Genomic DNA, 16,355 nt, shown 5'->3' with positions numbered 1-16,355 from the left:
TACCAAATTTACCTGCCTTTATCAAGGACTGTTTACCAAGGACTGCAAACAAGGGGCTGCTAATTGGTGGCCCGCCCCCTCGGCTCTTGCCTGCCTGAAATCGCCTAGTTACCTTCATCAGGGAAAGAGTAAATGCTGTACAGGTGCTAATGCTCAGGCAACAATATCAGTCCCTCCGCCAAGGAAACAATTTGGGGGAAGAATATGTAGAGACAGAAGTTCCATGATTAGAACTTACCAGAAAAGAAAATGGGGAAATGAAAGAATGGACATTTTTTTAAGTTGTCTGTTTTATCTCAACTCCCTAAGGTTTCCCTCCCAGTAATGGGAACAAAGCCCTTAAAGCTGTTCTCTGTTCCCAAACAGAGAGTAAAAGAGTAAATTGAGCCTGATAGCCAGATAGTGCTCAAACAGTAGGATTACCAGAAACTATTGACCAGAATCTACAGCCTGTTGTAAAACATTGTGAAACATGTTGTCAGCAAACCCAGACCCCCTTTGAAACTTCCTGGCAGCTTTGTCCCCCTTTTCCCTTTCATGTGTGACCCCTCCCGATGTGTGGTTTCTGCCTTTATAAACCTACAAGATTTTCTGCTAGGGACTCGACTCCTGGAGTTGGGTCCCAGCGCGCTGGAATAAACACCTCTTGCGGTTTGCATCAAGTGACGCCTCCTGCGGTTGATTGGGGTTGCCGTCCATCCATGGGACAGAGTTGGGGTTTCCTTTTTGGGGGCCTTACAATTTGAAATGAAAAATCAGTTTTTTACACTTATAACTAGTTTTTTTTTTTATTAAAACAGTTAAAACAATTATCTGACCCTTGTTAAAACAGTAAGACTTTTTTATGCAAAACCATTGCAATATGGGAGAGAGACTGAAAAACAAGGAAAGTAGGGTTTCATGTGAGCTAAATGAAGGGGTAATTGGATAGAAAACCATACAGCAGAGACATCAAAAGTGTGGAATAGTTACAAAAGTAGCCTAAGAGAATTCATACTGAAGGCATTTTCTAACTTGCATTAACTGATGCTATTAAGGTTGTATTACACATCTTTGTATTAACAATGATTTTTTTTTCTTTTTTTCTTTGGTACCAGGGTTTGAATTCAGGGGTGCTTAACCATTAAGCCACAGTCCCTGTCCTTTTTGTATTTTATTTAGAGACAGGATCTCACGGAATTGCTCAGAGTCTCACTAAATTGCTGACTTTGAACTCAAGATCCTCCTGCCTCAGTCTCCCAAGCTGCAGGGATCACAGGTGTGCACCACCAAGCCTGACAACAATCATGTATTTTTGTTGGATATAAATCTAGGTGTGAAATTATTGGATCAATTTTTCAATATATTGTGCCTACCTATACTCCCACCAGAGTCTATGAGAGTTCTTCCATACACTTACAAACAAAATAGTATTCTCAATGTTTTCCATTGTACATACACTAAGTTCAATTTATTAATTCTTTCGTGAATAGAAACTTTTAACTTCCTGTTTTAAAATGTTTTGATTACTGCAAGATGCTAAACATGCTCTAAAATTTTACCATGTTTTACCACTTGTATTTTTATTTGCAGTCACTAGTAATTACTTTTCAAGGGAATATGATGTAAGATGGCTGTTAAATTTTTTTTTCACAAGTTAATACAACTGACCCAAGAACACTTATTAAAAAGACAATCCTTTTCCAACTACTTTACAATATTACCTTTGTCAGAAACCAGATGTCAAGATAGTGAGTCTGTTTCTGAAATCTATATTATTGGTTTTTATCCCTTCAATGTCACAACTCTTTCAGTTACTATAACTTTATAATGATAAGCCTTGCTATCTTGTAATATAAGTCTTTCATCTTTATGCTTCTCTTTAAAAATTCTATAGTATTTATTTATTTATGTATTTACTTTTGCCTTTTGGGTTTCCCTAAAAAAGTCATAGAATCAAATTAATATACAATCACACACACAGGCGTGCACATACGCGCACACACACACACAAACACACACATTCACGCACATGCCTACACACAAATATTTGACTTACAGACAGTGGGATTTAGATTGAAATTCAAACAGCTCTATAGATAATTTTAAAGAGAATCAATAGGGTTGATAGCTTGAATCTTCCAATCTCTGAACATGGTATATCCCTTTTTTTATTTAGCTTTTTATTAACTTGTCTAAAAAACACTTTTTATACACTATGTAGAGTCTTGCAAGATTTTCTATAAATTTGTTCCCATAAATTTGTTGATTTTTTTTATGTTATGATTGCTGCTCACTTGGATTCATCACATTATATAAAATAGCCAAAAATAACTCTCAGCACATGTCCAGAATGGATGAAAAAAGGGTTCCTGTTGGAGGGATGGGCTAAGATTAATGTAAATTAATCATTAAGAAACTTATTTAATAGAAAAACCACAGAAGATAATCATCTCTTTTGAATTGGGAGCATGACTGACTGAGCCATGCTAATATGGCTCTAACAAAGATGGGAGAGCCCACCTGTCCTTTATTTATAGTTGTATAGGTAAAAGGGGAACCAGGAGGAACTTCTTCTGTTAGGAACAGGATGGGGTAGAGTTAATGAAGCCATTTTTGCTCTAGCAGGTCATCCCGCTAGAAATTCTAGCACAGAAACAACATACTTTAGGCCATCTGAAACAAATCTCTCATGACTACCAGTTCCTGAAAGTCAGATTTCCATGTCTGATAGCTCACCAATCCTGGTCTTGTTAGTCATGGATGGCTCCCCACAAATAACCCTAATGATGATATATTAATAAATGAATTATAATAGTTAATATAGAAAAAAAAGGTTAAAAACTATCATCTTAAGAAGGAAAGTAATTCTATATGTCACACTAAATATTTTAGTGATTTACAATTCAGTCCTTCAGTTACATTTTTAAATGTAGAAAATTATTAACTATGGGATTGTATGAAATGTAACTTTAAAGTGATTGGGAAAAGCATCTACTCTAAGCCATCTACTTGCAATATCCTTAACAAGTTGCTGCTGTGAAGCTTCTGCCAAAAGGGCTTAAAAACCAGAAAATTCATTTTCTCCAGGGAAGCTGTACATATTAAAGATTAATAATGATATAAAAATGTATCTCCATGTCACACTCACACTTACCTTCTTATTATACCATCCATGCAGGATCAGTCTTTATCTTCTCCCATATGATAACCCTCTGGATTACAGATTGAATTTCATGTCCTTATTCTCTCCCCTTCCTGTCCCTGGGTTCAATATCTTCCCCCATTCTTCATTCAAAATGGCTTCTAGGACTGGGGAGATGGCTCAGCTGGTAGAGTGCTTACAAGCACAAGGCCCTGAGTTCGATCCCCAGTACGGCAAAACAAAACAAAATGGCTTCTAGTCTTTTAGCTTGAGGATCACTGTGCTTTGAATGCATGCCAGGACTTCACTGTGCTCATCACACTCATCTGTGTGGTACCTGTTTTTGAAAAATAAAAGTAGACTAGGAGTATCTTTTCTCTACATCCATCAATGCATAGCATGTGGTCTCACCCCCAAAGTAGGCATTATTCAGTCACCAGCTTTTCAAATTGCAATTTACCTTGTGGATTTCTACAGCACCATTCCTTAGCTTCACCCACCTTGTGACTTGACTTTGGCAACAGTGGGGACCTGTACTTCAGGTATATAATCACACTAACTAAGCTTGAAGAAAAGATTAGCCCTGCATGTACTTTAACTAGACTTGTCTCCCTGAAGGAAAACCACTTCCTGAAAAATGAAATTATAATTATAAAACTGATTGGTGAGCATAGAATCAGGGAATGAGGAATTAGTTCAGCATTTCAATATTTAATTGCACCAATCTTCTGATAGATTCATTGCCCATTAGAATAGACACATATCTGCCACCAAAACTAAGCGGGTTGTGTCCTTCTTTTAATGTACTTATTCTCTCCCGGAAAAGGACTAGAGGGAAGGACTTCTGTCATTGACTGCCTAATAGACTGTTGTTGCTTCTTTTTTTTTTTTTTTTATATTCCACTCTATGCTATGCTAATCAATCCCTGATTCTAGTGAATACTTCTTTTTAGATTTACTAAGATCTCTCATCTTCCTCTGAATAGGAGGCCAAAATGAATCTTCAATGTAACTATGAAGATTTAACTTTTAGAGAATTATCTTATTTGCCTTGTTTCTAATTTTAGAGACTTTTATTAATACCTACATGAACTTATAGAACCAAATAACTAGTCAATGAGAATAAAAATTATAGTAATGTGACTTTGGTCATATGCTGGATTCTTTCTGTGCTCTTTCTACCTTCTTTCCCTGTCACTATTTTGCAGGAGGCAGAGTGGATTCTGGATACCCTGACCTTAGGAGTCAAGTGAATAACATTAGTTCTTTGGATATCCTGGCATAAATTAGGAGGCCTCTGATAACTCATGATGGACAGACTCTGCCTACACAGTTAATAGGACAAAAGATTTTATCTGTCCAACTTCCCATTGGTTTACTTTTTTTTTCTAAGTCATATCCAGATATAGTTAAAAGCACTTGTCTCCAAAAACTATGAAGAATCAAAGGATAGGTGAGAGAGGCAATTTAAAAGCCTCATGTTTTTGATAAATATCCAAAGAGAAATTCTTCTGAATATTTTTCCTTGTAAGGTAATATCTATATTTCTAAACTTCCTTCAAAATTTTGAAAAGACCCCAACAGTATGTCTTGACCTTACATAATGACTAAAATGATTTAGGCAATAGGTATATGTACTTTAATTTTTCTACAAAGTTTCTCAACATAACTGTATAAGTAGATGCAGAAGGAGTAATCTTTTTGATGCAACCACTTCGAAAATGTGACTACAAATTGGAGAGGAAGGTGAAGATGAGAGGCAGCACCATAAGGAAAATGTGTATCATTGTAAAAGCTAATTGTGATGATAATTACTTTCTGCTTTGGAAGTACATGGATGATGTTGGTTCTTACAATGGATTCGTTCAAAGAAATAAAATAGATTGAGCTATTCAACAGTGACTGAATTGTTCATTATGTTAAGAATGGAAGGCAATCTTGTAAAATGTCATCTTTTGCATTTATTTTAATTTTCTGAGAACATTTATGCCAACTAAATGTAAAACTTCCCCAATATCACTCCTACCTCATTAAAGGGGAAAAATACTAGGCCTAAATGCCTTTGACAAATACTCATGTTATTTAAATAATTATCACTCTGTCTTTTTCAGCAGAGATACAGACAAGGAAAAATCAGGTGGTGAAGTAAAAGGAGCATTCAAGATATTTGTCAAGGACAGAGAGATAAGAAGGAAGAAGCAGTTCTGTGAGGAATTCACCCTTTGCTGCCAGGATCAGCACCTGCAGAGCTCTGCGCCTCTCTGGAAGCACCATGCACCTGCTGTCCTTTAGTCACACACATAGAAAAGTGACTAAAAACAATGCCAAAGAATAAATCACTTTCTGTTCTGGAGATACCAGTGTAGGCACTGTGTGTATAAATCCATGCATCCCTTCCAGTTTCTACACAGCTGTTACTTATCATCTGGTTTAAGAATCTGCTTCCTCTACAGGCCTGCTTCTCAGGCCTAGCTTGAACAATGGGCAGGTGCTGTAAAATTGGCACTGTATCTGCTTAAGCCTTCAGTTTGAGCTTAGGCTGCTGGTGGTAAAACCTCTTTGAGCCTGTGCAACATGGGTCTGGACAATCCTCCTCTGCTTCTGCTTATGTGCTCTGGTTGGCTTGAAGTTTTGGAAGTCATTGCTGGTCTAACTGCTGAGCCTGAAAACCCTGCTCATATTTCCAAACTGGCCTCCTATTCATGCTCCACTCTTTCTTAATTGCCCAACACTTTGTCCTCTTTCCTTTAAACAAGTCTCCTTGATAATATAACTATGCCTAGGGCCTTTGGCTTAAAATTATTTGTAGCCTTTCCCAAAACACCTGACTTAGCAAATTACTGTGATGAAGAGGATCGGCAAGACTGGAAGCGGTACCTTGAAGAAGTCCATGAAGATTGAGTGGTAAACAAAGGTAGAATAGCACTGAGGACAAACTCCATATTCTGAAACTTAACTCAGCAGGATATGTTTGTGCAGGAGTCAAACTAGATTTCCAAGAGATGAAGGTCAAGGAAGAAAAGAAAGCAAGAGTTGCTTTAGTTTGTTAGTTCAAAAAGAGGTTATTTAAGAAGATGAACATTTTCACAGATCTTATAGATAAACAGAGGAATTTCCTTTGAAAAAGTAGATAAAGCAAAATGTACTAGTGTACTTCTGTGATTACCTATGAACAGCCACAACAGAATGATTTTATTTAGCAAAACAGGACATTCTTAGCCTTTTCAAGTTAAAAGACATTGTCCTAAAAAAATAGATTTTTATTCCATTAACTTTATTATTGCTTCCAGCAATATCCAAAGAGGTGACCAAGACTGAGAGTACATAGAGGGAAAGGCAGAAAAAAACAGTTGTAACACACAAACATATGCTATACATATATATGAAAAACTACTGAACAAGATCTTGGGAGATTCCAAAGTAAGAATTTAGTAGTATATTGCTTATATTTTTTTCAACATGTAGCATATGAAAATGAAATATTTACAAGCCTCTTTTACAGGGCACATTAATTATGCAAAATCAGAGGCACTGAGAGTGGGTCAGTAAGTGCTGATTAGACAATCATATTTGAGTTCTGGTAGCACTGGTAATAGGGAACTACATTTACTTCCAAAGGGAGGAAAGATCATTAAAATTTTAATTTGTTTCTCAACAGTTCAATTATAACATGCTTAATGTGCTGGACATTAACCTAATGGGACCTAACACAATTATGGGACTCTTCCAACGTACCTTGCTTCATTTTCTTGCATTCATTTTCTCAAAAGATCAGTACTTATATAACTGTTTTAGCTTCATTCTTGGCTCTTAGATGCTCTATATTGTCTTCTGCATTCTTTCTATTCCTTATATGTTTGGTGAGACTGCTTCAGATGAAATAAGAACTGTTTATCTTCCTGGGAAAAGATCATCAAGGATGCCTTTGAAATTTGGTTCAGTGGATTCGCATATACTGCCCATACTTCCTGCCTCATTGGTGGATCTCATTCTAATGACCAACTCTAGTCTAGAGGTCATTGTTAACTCACTGACTCATTGAAACTGTAGCTCCAGTGCATTCCTTTCTCTGAAACATTTTATGGACACCTTGCACTGACATCTTCCCTTTATGATTTTTCAAGTTAATCAGTCCTGCTCTGCTGACAAAGATACCCTGACACTTCCCCCAAGTTTGGGTCTCTATTCCAGTAAAATAAGTACTGACTTGATCAAATAATTCTTGATAAAACTAAAGAAAAATTCAGAGACTTTCAGTTTTCTTCCTGTATTACATTTATGTGTTTTAACCAGGATCATCTGCTAAAATTTGCCTTGCCTGTGTCTCAATATAGAGGGAGGAAGCTTAGCCCACATATCAGGAAAAACATTCTCAGAAGGCTAATTAGCAACCCTATTTGGACTTTGGAATTGCAAGTAACAAAAACCATTTTACAGATTTAAATAAAGATACATATAAACCAATCAGAAGTTAATCATGTACAATATTTGAAGATGAAGGAAATCATGTGAGATACATATTTGGAGTAATTAGTGACTACATAGTACACAGTATTTAAGGCAATTATACCAGATGAAATATCCCAGGAAATGAGCACCAGTTAGAGGAATAAGTTAACCAAAATTTCTAGGCTTACGCCTACATTTACTTTACATGTGGGGTCTGATTTACCAAGTGAAACGGGATTTGGAAAGGGTGGCATCAGAGGCCACAGTGTCAAAGGCCTCTGATTAAAAGAGTTATCTGAGGTGTGAGAATTTAACAATCTATATGGCCACAGAGGCAGAGGTCATTTATAATCTTGACAAGTTGTTTGGGCAAAATCTAATTAAAGAGAATGGAAGAGAAAGTGAAACAACAGGACACTACAAAGAGAATTTTTTGAAATGGTTTGCTATTGATACATTAGGATATGGCAGGAGTATATCATATTAAAAGAGGGAATTTTTTTCTCATTTTAAAGTTCACATGAAAGTTATAATACATTCATATCTTGGGGATAGTTATCACAACATTCAGAAGAAATTGAAGCTTTATCTCACCCCACATACAAAATGGGTTAAAGACTTGAACATAAGGCCTGAAATGGTAAAAGCAGTAAAAGAAAACATATGAGGAAAGTTTTATGACATTTGTATAGGCAATGATTTCTTTGCTATGACCCCAAGTCCATAAACAATGAGAGCAAAAATAGACAAATGTGATTTCATCAAACTAAAATCTTCTTTATAGCAAAGAAGCCAATTAACACATTTATAATCCAGAAATTAGAAGAAAATATTCGCAAATCAAACATCTGGTAATGGATTAATAGAAAAAATATATATAGGGAATTCAAATTTCTCAATAACAAGAAAAAATAACCCTAATTTTTAAAAAATGGGTAAATGACCTGAACAGACTTCTCTCAAGCCATACAAATTGCCAACAGATACATGAATAAATGCTCACCACCACCAATCACCAGGAAAATGCATAAAAGCCATAATAAGATATCACCACATTCCTGTTCTAATGGCTACTATCAAAGAGATGAAAGATAACAAATATTGACTAAGATGTGGAAAAAGGCAACCCTCTTTTACTGTGTAAATTATGGATAATTGCACAAACATAACCATCTGATCCAGCTATCCCAGTTCTAGATATACAGCCAAAAGTATTGAAATCAGTATGTTAAAGACAAATCTGCACCCCATGTTCTTTGTAGCATTATTCACAACAGCCAAGATATGGAAACAACATCAACAGATGATGAAAAAAGCAAAGGTAGCTATAGGCTGAACGGTATTCCTTTTAGTCAATTCTGTCATTTATGACAACTTGTAGAAATTTAGAGGACATGATAAATCAATTAACCAGTCATAGAAAGACAAATACCTCTGATGTCACTTTTTTGCAGAATCTAAAAAAGTTGCATTTGTAGAAATATAGAGTAGAATGGTAGTTACCAAAATCTGGAGAGGAAAAAAAGAGAAAAGTGAAATGTCAGTCAAAGGGTACAACGTTTCAGGTAGGAGGAATGAGTTTAGTCACTTACTGCAAATCATGGGGACTACCAACAACACTGTTACATATTTCAAATTGCTCCAACTATAGATTTTAAACACTCTCATCACAAGAGGAAGATAAGTATGTGAGGTGATTGGTATGTTTGTCAGCCTGACTAATCATTCTACAGAACACATGATCATAACATCACATCTTCCCCCATAAACATATGAGACTATTGCCAATTAGAATATAGAAAAATAACAAAAAAATAAAATTTATAAAGTGAGAGAAAGAGGATAATTGTCAGAGCAATTTACAGATGAGGAAATTGAGTCATAAAGCACTGAGAAAATTGTCCCAGGATCTCCTGCTATAATGTGGGAAATCTGGAATATAATCTCAGATATATCACTCTGAAGATTCTTCTCTCTCTTTTTTTAAACTTGAAAAGCAGCAGTTAGGTGTTATTTTTAAAATTTTTTATTCTATTTGTTCTAATTGTTGTACATGACAGAATGAATTTATATATATTGATAGATCATAGATCTATATATATCATATATCAATATATATTGATAGATCATAGATCTCATTTTTCTGATTTTACATATTGTAGGACCACATTAGTCATGCAGTCATACATGTATACAAGGTAATAATGTCTGTTTCACTCTTCTCTCATTCCTTCCCCCATCTCCCTTCCTCTCCCTTCGTTCCCCTCTATCTAATATAAAGTAGTTGTATTCTTCCCTACCACCCCCACTTATTGCGAATTAGCTTTGCTTATCAGAGAAAACATTCAGCCTTTGGTTTTTTGGATTTAGCATATTTCACGTAGCAAGATATTCTCTAACTCTATCCATTTACCAGCAATTGCCAGAATTTCATTTTTATTTAGAGCTGAGTAATATTCCATCTTAAACTCCTCTATGTTGTCTCTTCCTGAGTAGGGGAGGGAATAATTACCTGGTTCATTGGAAGCTGGATATATGTTGCAACATCTGTTCATTCTAACAGCCCATAGATAAGGCAGTTCCTGATTCTTATTCACTACTAAAACATTATAATATTTAATGCGCACACAGAGCAACACCCTGTAGGGGACATTCCTCAAGCTTATCTGACTGTAGTCGCTGACACCATGGTCTAAGTAAGCCAAACAGTCTGGACAGAGAAACTGAGGTAATGGTAGAGACTCGCCATGGACTGAAGGTCTTTGCAGCTGCTAAGGCTGAGTTACGAGCTGAGGGGAGGCCTCGCTTATCAAGCATCCCAGCAAGCGGTGATGTGAACTTGCCCGTGCTACCTTGCCTCCTGCTGTGTGCTGGAGCTCACCATCCCCCCAGTCCTTTGTCTCAGACTTGTTGCTGGGCAGAATTACCGAGGCATACCTGATTTGTTTATATTATCTCGAGGTATAGCTCACCTGTAGACTGATTCTGTTATGCTTTAACAAGCATGTTAACCTGATTGGATAATGTGCCTATATATGTTTTGTACAATCCTAAGTAAAATTAGATCTGTGCCTTCAGAGCCTGTTCTCCGATGTTTGAATGAACTGGGTAGACATCTTCGTCCTCACCCTCAGCGGGACTCCTCGTTTCCGAACCTCAACAACACCCTTTCAGTACATTATGTTTTATAATCTCAGTATTATTATTAGCATTTTGTAGATGAGAAAATGGAAGCACAGAGATTAAGTGAATTTTCAAAACCATGTAATTAGAAAAATATATACACAAAAACTCATACAGCTGCTTCCAGTCCTGGTGTACTGTCAGGATCTTCTTGCCAACACTTCTCTGCATTTTATACCAAATATGTCTGAACATAGGTTATAGTACAGATGGTACTGATGATTTGAAATGCAAAGGTGATCAGGTGCCAGATTCTTGTGGACAATGCGTTAAGGATAATGTTACGTATACTACTAAAAGTTTAAAATGGTCAATTGATTGTATGTTCAGAGGTTTACTTCTGAATTCTCTATCTCATTGGTCTCACATGTCTGTCTTTATGGCAGTACCATACTGTTTTGATTATTGCATCTTCATAATACATGGAAATCTGAAAGAGTGATGTCTCCACCTTTATTTTTCTCTCTGAAGATTAATTTGGCTATCCATGGTGTTTTCTATTGTCTTATGATTATATAGATGTCTTTTTCTCTTCCTGAAAAAAGATGGATTTTGACAGAGATCTATTGTGATTTGTTGGTGATAAATTAAACTTAAAATTTAATTAATCAATTTAATTTGAATTGATTAACATTTTGTCCAAACTCAGTGAGAAAATCACTGTAATTAAATTGTTTGCTTTTCAAAAAATATATAATCTGTTATTAATTAAGGAAATGGGTCTTCTGCATAAAAACCCTTCTACAAAACTAGAGCTAATGGCACAAGGCTCTCCTTAGTCCAGAAGTGGGCCTCATATTTTTGAGTCCCTGGTCTCATTGAAATGACTGCCACAAGGGCCTAAAGGCAGGGTGCCTCTGCCCCATGGGACTATGTGGGTTTCCATGAGGAATAGCTGAGGGACAATGGCTTCCTGAATTTCAGGAGTCATACTTTCAGCTATTTCTAATTATCTTATTTACAGATGGGATCTTAAATTTTAAAGTTTTGGCTTTGCCTCATTGTTTAGCATTTAGCACCTGATTAAAATGAGCTATGTGAAACTAATATATAACCTACTACACATTAAAACTCAAACAAACAAACAAACAAACAAATAACACAAACCAGAGCTGAAAGGAAAAGGAAAATACTCCAGAAAATATTACAAGAAATCAGACAATATGGAATGGAATGGTTGATATTTCATTTGAGTACAATATGTCAATATTTATCTTACCTTATTACACAGCATATCTTTGAAACTTTTTTACAGTTACACTGCTCTTGTTAGAATTAATGAGGTAGATTAAAATCATCTTAAAGGAGGAAAAATAATAGCAGTTTCGGATTTACTTTAAATTCCAAGTTTTTTGTACATATTTTGTTTATTTAATTAGCATAGATTTATTCAATTTATGTATGTATTATGAACAGTTCTACAGACAGGTCTTGCAAACTGTATAGGAGATAATCTGAAATTTGGTTTTTGTTCCTAGAAAGGAGTCTTATTCTTGATTCTATATATTGACAAGATGTTGCTGTTTTAAAAGTCCCTTACTTAGTAACTTCAACCACAATGATGTAATTACCCAACTGTTTTGCATTCTAAACACATTAAGTTCTGTCTTACAGTGTCTGAAGCTTGGGTCTAGGTAATATGTTTCAGTGAGAAAGTCAAAACTCTATCAGTTGAAACTCACTTCTGGTAATATTTTACTTTTAAGGTTAGGCAATTGGTATAAAATTTGTTTTAATGTAACTTTATCACTAGTTCTTTGGATATTTCTCACAAAATAAGAACATTCCCAAATAGAGTATACAAACCTAGAACAATATAATGTACTTCAAAATGTGTCTCTGATAGATGACAGGATGACTTTCATGTGTGGCAGTCTCTTATCCTGGAATTTTCTCTTTATTCTTGTCAAGGAAATTGCTCCATGAATGGATATATTTAAATAAGTGTTTCAGGAAAATACTGATTTATTCAAGAAGTTATTGAAAATCTTTTTCTACCCTACACTTCTTTTGGAGAATCACATAAATTAATATAATTCTTCATATATTTCATTACTAAAGTGGAACCCATAAAAAACCATAAATTGGGACAAAATTAGGTACTTTCACTGAAACAAATACTGTACCTCCCCAAAAGCCCTTGATTTGTTCAAATTATCTAGCAACTTATTTTTGTTTTCCAGAGAAATCCATTTATTTTTCTGTTTCAGAAAGAACAAGACTTTGTTCAATTCTTTTCCATTTTTATGCCTATCACTCAAAAATAATTTCTAAACCTATTTGACTGAAATTTTGTAAACTAAAATGTCATCAATAACTTTTAAAATCTTTTTTAAAAACTGCGAGGATTTGTTTCCATTTCTCCATGTTTAAAAATGTCTCTTGCTGACAGTTGAAGATTTCATATTATCATTAGTTAGTTTCACAGGATGAGAAATTCCTTTGGACTATGTTCATCATTCATGGTGATGGACAAAACTTCAAATAGCTTCCTGAAAACTACTCTTAGGTAGACTTTTGTTCAGATTATTTTAGAACATCATGTTTTAGACATATAACAAGTCTGTGGAGTTTTCCAATTTTGTGATCAGAAGGATAAATTGTAATTTTCTTGTTGTTGTCTTATGGATTCACAGTAGTTATCAATTTAAACTAAGTATCCTTTTCTAAGAGTTAATGTTGTTAAAACTAGTAAATATTTCTAACCCTCAACTGGTCAAGTGTATATAACATAATGAACTCAACTGCTAACTTTTACATTGCAAACCATCACTCTTACCTTAGGAAATGCAAGTATTCTATGTGGTATATGACCGACAAAAACCAAGGGAAAGTGTCCTGGTCAATCTATATATTAAATACTAATAAAGCTTTTGTGGAAGAAAAATAAATGCAGATAATGTTTCTTGTGCACTCTTCTGACACCTTTAGTGAATCTAACCATTTTCTGGACCACTGCCCTGGGGCTTGCTATTAGAATACTTCATATTTGAAAACTAGGGCATGTTAAATTTATAAACTCGAAAGAATTTTTTGAAGTTAAACATCAAACCCCCAAGTAGAGTTGTTAAACTCTTAAATAGAAATAATAAATAATAAAATCTGACATTTATTAGAAAAAATATACATATCAGGAATGCAGTAATTTGAATATGAATATAAAAATAAAATTGCCAGGAAGTAAACATTAATAGTTTTTAATTAGAGCACATTGGAAAGGAAGTAGGAATGAAAGAAGCAAGTTATTGAACTTATCCATAAAGAACAAACACTAATTTATTCTAGGTTGTTAGTATTACTATAATCTACAGCAGTGGACAAATCAATGTTAATTGAATTCTAAAAACAACACATGCAGGAAACAGCTTTCACTATTATGAACAGTGGGTGCATATGAAAAGGCAGCTTTGAAATTGAATACAATTTAATTCAGTCATGAATATTTCTGACATAAAAATGTTAGTGAATAAATTATGCATACTTAGTGCTGCATTCTTTTCTTCCTAATATTTTATTCTGTAAACATTTGAGCATGCAAAATTGGAAGAGTATGTTGGTGAGCACCCCAAAATCCACTACTTAGACTCTATGATTATCATTTAGTATGCTTGTTCAATCATATTCTTTCCCTTTATTTCTTCCTCTATCTACCCATGAATTCATCATATTTCTATTTATTTAAGGTACATTAACAAAACATCTCAACATCTGCTGAATACTTTAGCATGCAGTTGTTATATAAAATTTCTATAAAATGCAATGCACATATCTTAAGTGTACACTTCAGTTTCAATAAATGCATACTCCTGTGTAGCATAAACTTCAATCAAAATACAGAACATTAACATCTATTCCAGAAAGTTGCTTCATTTTTTTTCCAAGTTTATCACCACCCTTACCTGAGACAACTGTTCTTGTGATGGTTTCCACCACAATGCTGCACTTTGCTAAAAGACATCATTTCCTAAGTAAAAAGGAATTATTTGTCTATTCAACTCCTGGGCATCTCGTTTCCAAAGACATCAATAGTGATGTCTTCCTCATTAAATGAAATGTATTTCAAAGTATTCTCATAAAATATTTATGTACCTTTCAAATACCTGTGTAAAAATTGAAAAGTTTTCAAAGCAAAAATAAATTGTTAAAAGGGGGACTGAATTAGGCAACTTCTAATCAAATATCTGAGTGCAAGCAAACTATTTGCATTGTGGATGTATAATGGTCATGTATCTTGTTCTTCAGTTAGCTGATAATGCAAATTTAGGTACAATTATGAAATTGCTAACTAGCTTGATACCAGTTAGAAAGTAGATACACAATAAATACTTCTTAAATAGAATGAAAGAATTAATGGAAAAATAAATACAAAATGAATGGGAAGGGAACTAGCATACACTAAGTATTCAGGACATGTCACTAATAGAGTGCAACATGTTTTAAATACATTCTCTTGTTTACCCTTTAAAAAAAATCTTGCAAGTTAGGCCTCCTGTGAATTATAAACACTTGAACATTATAAACCCTTAACACCTCATCAAAACCACTAAAAGGCATCACTATAACTTTGAAATTTACAGACTCTAACCTAACAAGGGCTTTTCATTCCCAAGAACATCACATCAGAATTTGGATTACTCATCTGCAATTGGCTCAACCTTTTTTGTCCCAAAAGTCTTAGTCTGATCTAAGTAGTAACTTAGGAAAGATTTTATGAATGTAAACCATTGGGATTTGCTAGTCAGTTATTGCTCAAGTATTTTAAAAATGAAAAAATAAGCAATTTTATTTCAGGAGGATTTTTTCTACTGTAATTGATAAGTAGAAAAACCTACAGAATTTCTGACATGTAAAATGTAATTGTTTCCAGTGTTGCTTATTAAAGGCAATTATGTTTTAATCAATTTGGGAAGTGAGATTAGGAATTTATAAGAATATGCATGTTCTAAAATCAACCTGGAAAATGTATATTAATCAGAATTAAAAGAAAACAGATCCGTATCCGTAGTATAGAATGACGACTATATAGATAAATAAGAGACTTCTTGATTTTTTTTTTCTTTGAAATATTACCAACAAAGGAAAAAAAGCAAAGGACAGAATACATAATATAACATTAAACAGTAAATATTTCTCCATTGCCATGATAAGCACTTGTCAAAATTATGCAAATAAATTTCACTAGGTGTAAGGCTGATGACTACTCACATGTATGGGGTCACAGAAGAAATATTTGCCAAGCACTTTGTCCTGGAGCATAACAGGAAATATCCTAGGGCCTGTAGGCTACTAATAAGATCTTTTGTAATGATTGGTGCAGGAGTTTGTTTTGCAGATTTAAAATGTGCATTGTTAGGAATTTACAATTAAACTTTAAGAACTGATTACAGATTATATCTTTTAATAAATGCAATAACACCCTGGGTTTGCTTTCATTTGAAGAGTCAACTCATGGAAATCATTTAAACTCTTCTAGTATTTCAATTTTATTCGTTGAACAAGTGCTTTTAAGATATCTTTAAAGCTTTAAGATAGCTTTAAATTTATCTGGAGACATGGTTATGACATGTCACTGAATGAGGTTCAGTTATTTCAGTAAAGC

This window comes from Sciurus vulgaris (genome assembly GCF_902686455.1).
Source record: "Sciurus vulgaris genome assembly, chromosome: 9".
Lineage (NCBI taxonomy): Eukaryota > Metazoa > Chordata > Mammalia > Rodentia > Sciuridae > Sciurus > Sciurus vulgaris.
Note: the sequence above shows the minus strand (reverse complement) of the source record.